Genomic DNA, 13,798 nt, shown 5'->3' on the forward strand with positions numbered 1-13,798 from the left:
GCTGAACCTCCTTGGAACTTCATTTCTTCATCAATAACTCTCACAGAGGATCTTATTCCTTATTCCAGGCAAGCAATATTATATCATTGGAGAGATGGCACGAGCAAAGGCCAGAGTCATCATGCTCATGGAGGTGCCATTAACAAGCACAGACACAAAAATCAATGCACTGCACTTCATGCCTTTGTCTCCAGATCCACAGTGACCCTGTTATCTGACTCGCCCTTTTCAGCCCTCCCTGCCAGTGGAGACAGACACCTCCCAGCACACTGGATACCCCTTCCCACAGCCCCATTCCTGTAAAAATAAAAGCTCAAAAAGAAAAGAAATCGAGTTTGTAAACAGCAATGTGTCTGTAAGGTGACGGAGACAGAGGCTTATTTAAAATTAATGTCAGCCCCAAAGGACTGTCCTGTCTCTGTGGTCCAGGGTTATTGAGGAAATGCTGTGGTTCCTGTAGCCTTGTCGAGTCAAAGGGGACAGAACTTGTTCATATTTAGAGGAAATCACCGTCTTTCCCCTATTTTACTGTTCTTCTTTGTCCTTTCTCGTGTCAGGAAAAAGAGGCAACACTTCATCTCTCCCTCCCAGGTTTCATTTTCTGCACAAGAGTGAAGGGCTCTTCAGATTTCTCACTTGATGTTTTGTAGTTGGCCTCTTCTGCCTGGGCTAACTGCAAACCATTAAAAGTCTCAAGTAATTCACAACCAGCAATTGACAGAAATAGAGTCACCTCCTGCCTTCCATTTTCTGGTGGCATCCACAGTTTGCAAGTACAGCTAAAGTATTGCTTGATATGTCTGTCTCTCTCTTTCTCCTGCGTTTTCCAGGAGTTTTGCTTCCAGCGGATCTCTCAAATGTTCCACTCTACACCTACAAAGTGTTTATTTCTTTTTCTTTGCTCTAAGTACCGTGAGCTGTTCAGAAAGCTGCCAAATGGGAATAGCTTGGCACAGGTTAGACTTTTCCCTTGGTGTCCAGACTCTCAGTACTGCAAAGCAAAGGGATAATGTGGGTTAATAAACTCATCCCAGATCTGTGGTGGAGGTAGGGATGCCCACAGCTAATGAGGAAGCATAGGGAGAGTGAGGGGAGATGGGAAACGAGTCATGAGTGATTGTTTTGGGAAGCTGAGTTGTGTTTCAGCAGAGAGAGGAAAGCAGATGAACTTGCCTTCTTCATTAAAGGAATACTTCTTAAAGGAAGAGTCCTGAAGAGTCACAGCTTCTTTCCTGCTCCAGGACCCTGTGCACCAGGTTTGGCTGGCCAGTGCATCCTCAGATATCCTGGCATGGAGGTCCTGGAGTGGGCAAGCTGCAGGTAAAGGCAACTTCCCTGGCCACAGGCACTTCAGAGACCCTCACTTATGGCAGGAAATACAACAGATTCTGTCGATGCTGCATTTAGACTCTCTCTGGAGATGCTCCTCGGTGCTGGCTTAAGAGAAGAAATTCGGCTGCATTAGGGAAAAAAGCAGGGAGAGGCTCTGGCTCATTTTAAACTCATGGTGAGGCAACAGCTCATTATCTCACCTCTGCCAAACCAGCCACAGGGATCAGGATTACCACTAAAGCCTTGGGAGGAAAAAAAAAAGGCTGCAGGCACAGAGTGGTCACTGCCCAGCCATGAAGACAGACATCCCCCAGTAATTCCCTCAGCTCAAACCCAGGAGCATCCCACTGGGCACCCAGACCAGCTTCACACCCACACCCAGTAACTTCTCAGGGAAGCCAAGTCAAATCACAGCTCTACTCAAAAGAAATAAAGTAGAAATGTACTGTCTCACCTCAGCCTAAAGGTATATGATGGTCAACGAGTCTAGGATAGAAATACAGAATGACTTACCAGGGCATCTGCTGCCATTCCCTCCACAAGGTCCCCAGCCTAGCCCTCATCCAGCTGCCTCCATACCTCCCTGCTTCCCAAACCCATCTTTTATAATGCAAAATAATAACAGGCCTTGTTCCCTGCCTTGCCTGCTTTTCATCTAAATTAAAACTCGGCTAATCTCATTAATGAGCTCACCCTGGTGCCACCGTGTTCTTTGGATGCCCCCTAACATCATTAGGGACTTATCCAGGGAAACAAAAGGGCATTACTCCATGCAGGGAATGAAGAATTAGTGCAAGGGTGGGGTGTGCTTTGCGATTGTCCCCCTAATCACTTGTTTGTGTGCAATTAGTGGCTGTAATCTCCATCTCATTGCCACTGTAGCAGCGTGCACGTGTGGGCAGGGGGGGATGCAGGGACGGGCAGGGACAGCAGCACACGGGGCAGAACGGCATCCAAAGAGGTGAAACGTGTCCAGGTGACAGGAAAGTGGAGTGAAGAGGCCTCAGAGTGGGCACAAACCAAAATATTCAGGCATTTCATCAGCTGGGGTGTCAATTGGTGGCAGGGCAAGGCTGAGAAGGAAGTTGCTGCGGTGTAAAGACATCTTGGAAGGGACAACAGAGCTGCAGACCATGCTCCCAAGGGATACACCTGGGAACAGGTGGGGAGGGCCACATGGCATCGAAAGAGAGGAGAAGATGAGATTTATTTATGTCCCTGTCCTCATGAAAAAAAATCTGGATATCAAATACCGAGGAAAAGGAGGAAAAACAGAGTCAAAGGAGGAAAATACTTTCCCAGATTCACCTGCGTAAGTCACCATCCTGATATGTCATTGAGCTTCCAGCCTTAATCCAGTTGGGCAAACAGTTCCATTCTCTTTCATATAATTTGAGAAAGGAAGTTTCTTCATATCTCACCAGATTTGGAGCAATGCAAATGAAAATAGTTTTCTCTTTCAGGCTCTCCTCCTGAGGGCCATTACAATCGCTCACCTCCAAGCTTCTGGCTGTGTGTACTTGGGGCAAAGACGAGGAACAAGGTCATGGTTTCTGCTGTTGGGATCCAGCCTGCAGAAGTGAGGCATCCAAGCACTGGTCCATTGCAAACCAACTCCTTGTTTCCAATTGGATCCTCCCAGCCTCCCTCAAATTAGATTTTTATTACTATTTTTAGGGCCTGTTCCCAGGACAGGAGCGTATTTGTTGCTTAGTGGGGCTGCCACCATCAAACAGTTCAGCACTAACGTTGTTTTGTCTCAGAAGTGCAGCTCTGCCGTGCTTGAGTGGGTTTCCTACTGAATTCCTGGGTTTGATCTGGCAGGGCTCTGTGATGAGGGGAGCGTATGAGGCTTTGCCTGAGATCAGAACCACAGCAGCACTTTGTGTATTGATTAACTGAGGGAATTGCCATGGTTTGGCTTCACAGCCCATTGCAGGAGAGTTTCTACTCCACAGTCTCATGCAGGTTTGCAATTTTGGGGTAGCAGCGATCAAAGTAAGATTGTTTTAGCCAGAACTTCAAATGGAAGATCCCCAACATCTCCTTCCTTAAAATAAAACAACATGACTTTATCATTTTGGGATGTTTTCATCCCTGGGATTAACTTCTTCGGAGTTCTTGGTGCCATAAGAAACCCTCAGAGGTTTTCAGTGTAGTCATTCATGTAGATACACCCTGCAATAGTTTGTTAGTCAATGCTCAGCACTTCAGGTGGTGTTTTATATTTTAAATCCATGTGAAGACGCAAATTTTCATTTCTTCAGTACAATGTTTGAGAGGTATTTTTCTGAGAGTTCACGCTGCCCTATGAATCCAACTGAGAACAGATTTGAGAAAAATTAGTAAAACCCCTAAAATCACCACCTTCTTCCTCAGGTTTCCACTCATTCAGGCAGATTCACAAACAACCAAACTAGAATTTGGTGAAAACAAAAGATCTGGCAGAGATTTTGAAGGGGAAAGGCAAGAGGGAAGAGAGGAGGGACAGGGAGAAAGATGGGTCTGTCTGCAGTGGGGTGGGATGGGCACGGCTGTGTTTGAGTACATGGTGAGGAGTTAATCCATCAAAACAAGGCTGGAAGTTGGAGGCAGGTCTGTTAATGTCAAACCTGCTCTGCATGGAGACCTGTGAGGGATTCCTGGGAGTTATGGAATGTGAGCGAGCACTTTAGGGTGTGTTTACAGGGGTGAGGATCAGTAGGGTGTGTGACACCCAAAGGTGACTGTGACTGTACAGAGCACAGCTCAGACACTCAGTACACAGACAAGCTGGAGAATGGTTTGGGGTTATTTTTCCTCCAAGCTAAATGACGCTGTCCCTTCCCAGCTCCTCTCCAAGCACCCCCTCCCTCCTGAGAAAACGCATTAAAGCATGGGAAAAGTGATACTTAACATTGAAAGTCATCATTAATTCCTCTGTCTTTTATTGTCGTAACATTAGCCATAATGAACTCCTCTTGCACTGATGTCGATTTGGTGTGTCACTTTCCCTAGAAGTGCTTCATAACTTAGCATTAATTAATGGTGACTTCTTGCAAATTGTGTTACAGAGCTGATAGCACTTCTGGGTAACTAAGTGTCACCAAGTGTGGCCATCAAACTTGCTGTGGTAGCCGGGCATCAGGCAGGATTAATTGCTGTATCACACAAAGACATCACCCGTGGATCTTCCTGGGGAAGGAAGGGAAGTTCATGGCTTGGGAATTGAACTTGGTTAAATTCTCAGCTTTGTGATTGACCTCCAGCACTGGGCAAATCAATGGAGATGTTTGCACCATTCTGTGCTGCCACAGCTGGGGCTGCATGAGGACGGGGCAGGTGGAAATCCCAGGGACTGGGTGATCACTTTACGGTGTTTGCAAAGTTCTCCCCAGTTTGAAAAACAGACATCAAGGTGTCCCCACTTCACGGAGCTTTGACTTCCAAAGGATCTGCCTACCTTGGCTCACCCAGGCTTTGTTATGTCACTTCTTGCTCCCAAAGCCAGCCAGGTGCAAGTCCTCCACTGGCAGCTTGGTCAGGGGAGTTTGCCCTGAAATTACACAACAAAACCAGTAGGATTTTATCCCAAAAGGCAGGAAGTCCCATTTGACTACTTACTGAAGGAGCCTGAAGGGAAAAGCTCATTTGTAAACATCTACAGTTTTGATATCAAGGCTAAGGCTGGGGTCACAGATGGAGACACCCACATTTAGTGTCTCTCAGAAGTTGTCTCTTTGTGAGCTCCCTGTTTGAGCTCTTGGGGTGGAGATCTGGTTGATGCAGTGTATAATCTGACCACACAATCTCTTGCCTAAGACTAAAAGATAAAACGAGAGACCAACTTTCATCTGCAATAAGAAAGATGCTAAGAGGGAAAAAAAGTTTAGTTCATTATAAGATATTGTTTATCAGATTGAACTGTGCCTTTTGGCTCAACAGGATGGGGCTCCAGTCCCAATTTTAGAACTCCTTTAAATATAATATAATACTAAACAGATTTGTTTTCCTTGGAGAAAAGACTCAACCACCTTCCTCACAGATATTAAAAATGCAGAGAGAGGCTGGTGTTTAATCAGTTCACTTGCAAGGTACTAAAGCCAGCTACCACCTGTCAGGATCTTCAGATGTGCTCCTAGGCCTTAATTAAGAGCTGTTCTTGGTTTAATTTCATTCCTTCTTTCCCCAGCCCCACGTACCTCCTTCCCCCCTTTTTGGTTTGCATTGTTTCGGAAGACAGAAACCAGCCCCAGAGAGACACCTTCCAAAGTCAATCAAAAATTAATTTCAGGTGGCAGCCAAGTCACAACTTCTCATTTATTCATCAAACTCCAGTGACTTCCCAATCTCCTAATCACAGAATCATTGAATCATTCAACTTGGAAAAGACCTCTAGGATCATCAAGTCCAGCTATCATAAAAAGATTCCAGCTTTTCCAGCTCCTCCTGTTTGTTGCCTAGTGGTGGGACAAAAGCAGCCAGCCAAGCATGCAAATCAGATTAACAATTTGCACCTTTGTGAAAAGGATTAGCTGCTCTGCCTGGTGTGGATGCTCTAAGAAATCAGTCTGCATCTGTCAAAATCTGTAACCTTACTTGTGTCCCTGACTCCATACTTGGGTTGGTTAAGATAATAATAATAATTAATTAACAGGCTGCTTTAGATTGCATCTTCTCCCATATGGAATTAATCTTGTATTTCCTTAGGGAGCTGATTTTCCGGGCTGGCTGTGAATTTATTCTTTGCTGCTCTAATACATGATGGTTGTTTGCATGCTTTCAGGGTCACAGCTACAGCAGGGAAAGCATTGGAGTTAAAGCAGTGCAGCCAGTTTAGGATTGTGTCCAAATCCCATAAATGCCGCATGTGACTTCAGATAAGTCACTTAATCACCCTTTCTCACACCCTATATTTACCAGATCAGCCAAGGCAAGCGGATTTACAAGGATGATTCATCCCAAAAAGGGCCAAGGGACATCGCTTCTATTCCTGACTCCGCTCTGAAACTTCAGCGAAGTCACTTTTCTCACACCATCCCGATTTCCCAGCTGCAGAGAGAGGGCAGCATCTTCCTGGCTCTGAAACCTGACTGACAGCCCTTGACTCACAGACATTCCCAGCCCTCAGTATCCTTCAGGGAGAAGGTCAGCTCTTGGGTGGTGGCTCTTCAGTGGACACCATGACTTCAAACAGGGAGGTGTCACCTGAGGTAACAACTCTAAATTATCAGCTCCCCTGAACAACGATTAGGTCTGAATTAAATCTTTTGGACTAAAAGTAGTGATAAGCCTGAACTTCCCCTAAAAATTGGAATAAATTCTTGTCTGAGAAACTGTCTGCTGCACACAGTAAGGAGGAAGGGATGAGTATAAAACTCACAGGAACACTTGCAATGCAGTCTTGGGATGCTGCGAAGCCTCCCCGAGCCCCATTCCCAAACAAAACAATGACGTCATTAACTGAAGTATTAGGGCAGAACAACCAACTTTGCAATACCAGTGAGTTCTCCCAACTTTTGCTTCATTGTTGACCTTGGCAGACCAATCCCACCTACCTAAAGGGAGGAGAGCAGCCCTGCTTGGAAGGTGTAATCTCCTTTCTGTGGGTGTGACAGCCAATAGTGTCACTATTGGTGACGGCCAGTTTAAGGCCAGCAAATGTCATCTTTCACACTACACCATCCATACCTTGCAAAGCTTTCCCCCATGGACCTTCTGCATTTCCGTTCCACCCAGTGCAGAGTGGGATGGCAGAGAGATGCTGAGCAGCCTCTTTGGAGATACTCTGGGCATAAGGATTGGTCTTGATGGTGGGGTCTGGAGCCTATCACCATCAAATTTATCCCGTGCCTGCTTTAGAGGCACTTTGGGTGAGGGAACTCTGCATCCCATTGGATGAGCACAGCCTTGGCCACACAGCAAGTTTTCCTTTCCAGTGTGTACATAACTCTTCCATTAAAAGTTAATTTTCTGTATATTTAAGCTTTCAGCCTTTCCAGTCAAGTTCTGATTTCCCAAAATTACTTGAACACTCCCAAATCCTCAGTTTTCTCTTTTTCCATGACAGCCTCCCCCAGAGGAAGAGTTGTTCCCAGCATCCCTCACACCAGGGACAGGGGAGTTCAGCTCCATGATGCTGCTCTGCCATGCAAACAACACCCACCACCTCCTGTCTCAGTCAGACTATTGGTGACTTGATGTCCTCTATTTCCTCTCAGAAGGCTCCATCATCACAATCCTGACTTGTCTGGCCTTGAACTTGTGTACATGACAAGGACAGGAACATTGTCCTCGTACCACAGGCTGGTCATGTCAGCCTGGGATCAGCAAGAATCTGCTTCTTGGCACACACATGGAGCTCCTAAAATGTGTGTTCACCTTCATCTGCAGATGTAGAGTGAATCTGCGAGAAGAAACAGCAAGACAGGGTTGGGGTGGGGTGGAAATGCTGCAGGAAAAGGAGCCGAGCAGGATTTGTGATGAGCTTGTCAGGCAAAGTTGTAACTTCAATCAGGGAAGAGCAAAGGCCTGAGGGAAGTCCTGGGTGTGCTCACACACCAGGACCAGCAGTCCCCGGGACTATTTAGGTCTTGTCAAGCAGAGAGTGACTTCTCCCTCTGAGCAAATGTCCATCCCTGAAGCTCTGGTGACAGCCCATCCCTGTCCATCCATTTAGGGTTTTGTTTTTGTGACAGCTGACATCGTGATTGCTCGGTATGAATTGCAATCACAGCCCAAGCACAGTGAGTCTAAACTTAACAGGGGGCTTTAACTAACCAACAATTCTGCTCAGAGGGACGGGCCTCCCTCTGGGAGAAAAAGGCTCCTGAGGAGCTAAATGCTCTCTTCCAAAAGGGATGTGTGCCCAGACAACAGCAGGGCTGGGCTTTGTAGGGGAGGGTGCTCAGGTGTTAGGCAGAGAGAATACTTTTACTTGTTCCTTTGCCAATCACTGAGAGAAACAGGAGGACCCCTGGACTGGTGCCATCCCACTCAGTAACCCCACACGTAAACAGGGAAGGGCTCCCCCATACTGAGGGAACCAGATGCTAAAATCTAGTGGGAGCTGGAAGAAATTCAGATTTTAAAAGAAAATTAAATATTATACTAGGTATATAATAGCTACATATATTTTAATAATATTTTTTAATTACATGGGAGGGGTTTAAGTGTGTGAAATCTCACACCTTTTAAGTGTGTGAATTTTGGTGGTGCACTTTTTGGGTTTTAATCCTACAACATCTCCAGTCTCAAACATATACAAGGGTCACCCTTCAGCCCCTTTCTGCCAGCTTTCACTGCAGGCCACAGGAGGGAGAGAATTGCAATCCTGCAAAGCCAAGAGTCCAAGGATGTCCCACAGAGACACCCCAGAAGGTTCCCATATGGTCAGATAAGCTGCTGGAGCTGATTTCCTGGCAACAGCCATGGTGCACAGTTGGAACAAACCTGTCCCAAAACGTCTCACCTCCCTCGTGCGTGCCAAGCACAGCTGAGCCACGGTGGATGCCAGAGCTGGAGCTCATCAGGAGACCTGGAGCTGAGCTGGGAACTGGTCTGGCTGCACACAGGTCAATTCTCCAGCAGATAGGAAGGCTTCTTCTATGGACAAGACTTTCCAGAGCACAGCGAGAGTGTGGACATTGCACAGTCCTTTCTTGGGAAAACCAATGAAAGGAAGATGCATCCAAGCTGCCAAATGCACTCGCAGACATAAACTGTGCTTTTGGGCAGCACTTTCTGCTGTCCCAGACCTCAAGGCCTGAGTTTGCATCCCTTGTAGGAGTAGTGAGTCTGCTCACTGAATGGGACAAGAGTGGCAGGCCATTGTCCCTGCTCTCTCTCATCGTGGGGTAGCCCCATATCACCCATAGGCTGATGCTGAAGGGTGACAGAAGCACTGAACATGGAGAAAGAGGCTGGATTTGCAACCTCTGAGTGGTTTCATTCTGCTTACCCCTCACTTCACCTCGCCAGGCTATTGCCCTTTGTCTTCTCAAAGAGCCACCTGAAGTTCTGTCCCTTCCTTCGGATGCTGTTGATGGCCATGGTGGAGATGGGAAGTGCCCAACCTCTGTGGAGCCTCTGCACAGCCTCCAGCATTCCTGGCTCTGCTTCACCCTCTGCCTCAGCTTTCCTTCCATCTTTGCTGAAAATACAATTCCTGGGGCAATAATTGCCAGACAACGAGTACACAAGAAGGTTTTGTTCTTCGGAAACAGCTTTTTAAATTCACCTCCCTCAACAACTCTTTCCAGTGGTTTTAACTGGCCAGACAGACAATTTTAACCTCTTTCTTGCAGCGTGCAAAGTCCACTGCTTTGATTTGTCTCTCGGGGTGGGATTCATCTCACCTAATGTTTGATGCACACCACATTGATCGTCTGCAGCCACACTGGTCACCTTCAGACACCTTTAGAGTCTGCAGAGAGAAATAAGCCCTGCCAGGACATGAGTCATCTGACCTATTTGAGATGTCTGCTTTAGAATGAGATTAATCATGCCCTGGAAGCACCTGTTTTTCTCCAGCTAAAGCAGGAGTCTAGACAACCAGCTCATGAATTCAACCTCGGTGTCTTTTTAGGTGCTCATCTCCCCAGGATCATCGGCTCTAATGAACCCTCCAACAATTTTGTCAGTCGTGCTTTAGCTGAGTTGTACTTTGGCCCATGCTGTGTGATGACAGCTAATGATGAGCAGTGTGACCTAATGAGAGCAAGGGCTGCTGTTGTCTCCTGAAAAGAGAATTCTGCCCTTCAGAGAAGGTGGGAGAAGGTGTGTAAAGGTACCAGACTAGGCAGCCACACTCAGGTTCTGGATGTGGGTGGATTTGGGGGTATTTTTATACTGCCCAGATGGTGAGGATCCTGCTCAAACAGTGCAGAAGAGGTATCAGAGAGCATAAGTAACTTAAGGATATGTTCAAACTGTGAAATGCTGAGCATTCTTCTTGTGCTCTGTCTGCTTTTCCTCACAGTGCTGGCTCTCAACCTTGCCAAAATCAGGGCTCAAACTGGGAAAAAGGAGCAAATCCAGAGTCGCAGAGATGGGGAGCATCTCCTTAGAGCACTCAGTGCCAGCTATGCAGCATCACAGGCCACAAATACCTACACAGAAAACCTTTCGAAGGAGCTCCAGGTATGAAAGGGGCAGGTGAAGAACGGTAACCAGCACACGTGCCCATGAGCTGGGCAGAGACCTGCCCACTGTGCCCACACCTAATAAATACATCCAGGGCTCAAAATGAAGGGCTTGGACCCACACAAAAACTCACGTGCACTCATTGCTTGCTGTGTTTCCAGAGCTCTGGCACCATTTGTGTCTAAGTGCATTTGAGTCCTTAACAGTGCTGAGCCTGAGGTTGCAGAAGGGCTTTGACCTCGACTTAATTAATAGGGAAGATATAATCTTGATGTATGGCTTGCTGTTAGCATCCCTGGCTTGATACAAGTTAATTTAACTACAGCGGGATCTGTGCTGGAAGCAGGATCATGGGATTTGGCTCTGGGGAAACTTTCAAGTTTCATTATGCCACTGATTAATGGCCATCACAGAACCATGGAATGGGTTGGATTTAAAGGGGCCTTGAAGATCATCCAGTGCCAACCCCTGCTGTGGGCAGGGACACCTCCCACTGTCCCAGATTGCTCTAAGCCTCATCCAACCTGGCCTTGGACACTTCCAGGGATCCAGGGGCAGCCACAGCTTCTCTGGGCAACCTGTGCCAGGGCCTCACCACCTTCATAGTCGAAAAATTCTTCCCGATATCTCATCTAACTCTACCCTCTGGCAGTTGGAGCCATTTCCCCTTGTTCTGTCCCTCCATCCCTCATCCCAAGTCCCTCTTCAGATTTCCTGGAGCCCCTTTAGGCACTGGAAGGGGCTCTTAGGTCTCCCCAAACCCTTCTCTTCTCCAGGCTGAGCCACCCCCACCTCAGCCTTCCCCAATTTAAAACCACAGGGAGAATCTGAGCCCAGCGGAGTCTTTACTTGGTGGGTTTGACAGTCAAAAACTTGCAGCCATTCCCATCTCTGTCACAAAGATGAGATCCTTATCCTGTCAGTGGAGCATGAGCTTGTAAAATATACAACTTTTATTGCTCTTGTAACTAGCCACGACCAAGACAGCATAGGAAACATGCAGGGAGAAGTGAACTACTTCTCTCCTGGCACTCAGGGCCGTTGCTTCGTGGAGAGGAAAGGAATTTCCCTGAAGTGCCTCACAGAGGGCTTGTTCTCAGCTTGCAAAAACAAAGCTGTGTTTAACATCAGATGAAATCAGTGAGCAGGAGCACAGGAGCGGGGCCAAGGGTGAGATGATGTTTTGTGATACAGTTAAGGCTCGCAGCAATCTTGGTATTTTGGGAACAGATAATATGAGGTAGGAAGTCTCCCATACATTTTTCTTTTCAAGCATTGCTGTTCTTAGAGGAGTCACTAATCCATTAGGATAAAAAAAGTTATTTACACAGCAGGAGATGAAGAAGGGCTCGAGTCCCTCTGTCCCAGAACTTGGCTGAAGTTTCCATACAACCTTCAATAAAAGCAAACCAGCCCTGGGGACTGCCTGATTCTTTCTCAGGGGCAATAAAACCCAAGTTAAATCAGCCAACTTGCTGCTATGACAGTCCCCTATTGTCTTTTGCATCTCTCATTTCAGGCAGAAAGGGGAACATGAATGTGAAAGTGCCGGGAAAATATGGAAGAAAAGGAGGAAGAGGGTTCAGATTGGAAGAGAGCCAGTAAATGTTGTGGCCACAGGCAAGGTCTGAACCAGAATACTCTGTACTGAGCAGGAGGGACCACTCTGTCCATCCAAGGGCTGCAGTGATTTAATCCACTCCTCAGCAAGATACGGAGAGGAGGAAGGAGGGAAGAATATTTACTTTACCACAAGAACACAATCCAGGACAGATCGGCAGCATTTCTGAGAGACTTTCTGCACCCAAAAAAGGCCTGCAGTACATCTGCTCTCTGCTCTATTTTCCCCACATTTATCAGAGGACTCCAAGCAAAACACCCTGGGGACTGTGACAGAGCAAAGGTATGCAAAGGAGGAGGCATTTGAAGCTATTTTTCCACTGGGAATATCTTTTAAAGTTGAAAATCTGCACTGGTCACCATTCCATCCTCTCAAGACTCTTTCATCCACACCCACGTTTTCACTTGAAGATAAAAATTCCCTGTGTAGTGCTGACATGCAGGATGCTGTCTGACTCCAGCCTCTGTAGGCAGCTCCCCTCAGAGCCCATTAAAGTGATTTGCCTGAACCCCAGAGAAATTGGGCAGTGAGTCTTTTCACCTCTATCCTATTTCTCCAATATCCAATATCACCCCTTGGATCGATCCCTACATTTCTGTGCTTTTCCTCCCAGCACTGAGGTGTTGCCCCTGCCTTGGGGATTTCTGGGATGGTTCTTTGCACTCCCTCCAGATCAGGCTGCAGATGATGTTTACAAGCTCAGAGCCTCTGCAGAAGCTGTGAATCTGTGGCTGTGCCCAACAGCATCCAGGTACACAAAAATCTGCCTTCCAGCACCATCCTCCTCCTCCTCTGCAGCCACCCTGGGCAGGAATTTTAACTGCATTAATTAATTAGTCACTGTTTGCACTCCCCAGGTCTCGCATTATCACTGGAATACCCATCTAAATCTGGTGGCCAAACAAATTAGAGCTAATGAGGCCATCAGGGTCATATTAACATAGGAGGAAGATGGGAGAGCTTCCAGAGGAGGTTTCATTGCCAGACCAGGGCACGTGTGGTGCCGTGTGCTGCCGTCAGAGCCTGACTTCCAAACAGGCCTGGAGAGAACAGGAGCAGATGAAGTGGATGCAGGGATGATCCAACACCAAATCTGGGATGTAGCACGATGTTGCAGGATGTGGCAGCAGTTCCTTGCTGCCTCCTGGGGAGTTTGATAGTGGCAAACATGGTGGGAACAGCAGGCTTGGATGAGGGGTGAGAGGCAGGGTTTGGAGTGGATGGATAGAATTTGGCATATAGCTCCAGGGGTTCTTGTCTCAGCTCCCTACTCTTGACCTCTGCTGGTAAACGAACCTGGTGCTTCAAGAGAGACTTCAGAAAGGTCACCTGAATGATTCCCATGCAGGTGGCCACCCAGCCATGAAGCCAAGGGAGCAGAGGGAATGGGATGTGAAGCCAGGTGCATCCTTTCTCTCCCATGCCTTTGGCTACAGACAGGTTTCCATGGCATTTCTGCTGGCCCAGGAGCCCACCTGGGCGGAGGCTGTTGGAAGAGACAAATTCAACGGGAAGATGAGCAGTTCTAAAAGAAATACAGCTGACACAGAAATGGGGATGGCTCCTCTAAGGGGTAACAGACCCAAATAGAAAGCTCATCCATACTGAGATCCACCCTGTCCTGCAGGCACTCCCCTTTGGGAAGTGCCAGTCCCCACGTCTCCTTGGAAAGGGTGAGAAAATTCCATGACACCCCTCTGAGACAAGAACCAGAGCATTCCT

At 47.3% G+C, this 13,798-nt stretch overlaps 1 long non-coding RNA gene across 1 annotated transcript in view; it reads right to left on the minus strand.

The window, feature by feature from the left end:
• The window catches only part of LOC108445141, a 32,371-nt gene extending 30,443 nt beyond the window's left edge, over window positions 1-1,928 (minus strand). Inside the window, exon 1 of the long non-coding RNA XR_001859892.1 lies at window positions 1,846-1,928. This is a non-coding gene — a long non-coding RNA (uncharacterized LOC108445141). The remainder of the gene's footprint in view (window positions 1-1,845) is intronic.
• Between the last annotated feature and the right edge of the window lie 11,870 nt (window positions 1,929-13,798).

The sequence above is a fragment of the Corvus brachyrhynchos genome, unplaced genomic scaffold (assembly GCF_000691975.1).
Source record: "Corvus brachyrhynchos isolate BGI_N302 unplaced genomic scaffold, ASM69197v1 scaffold182, whole genome shotgun sequence".
NCBI classification, from domain to species: Eukaryota; Metazoa; Chordata; class Aves; order Passeriformes; family Corvidae; genus Corvus; species Corvus brachyrhynchos.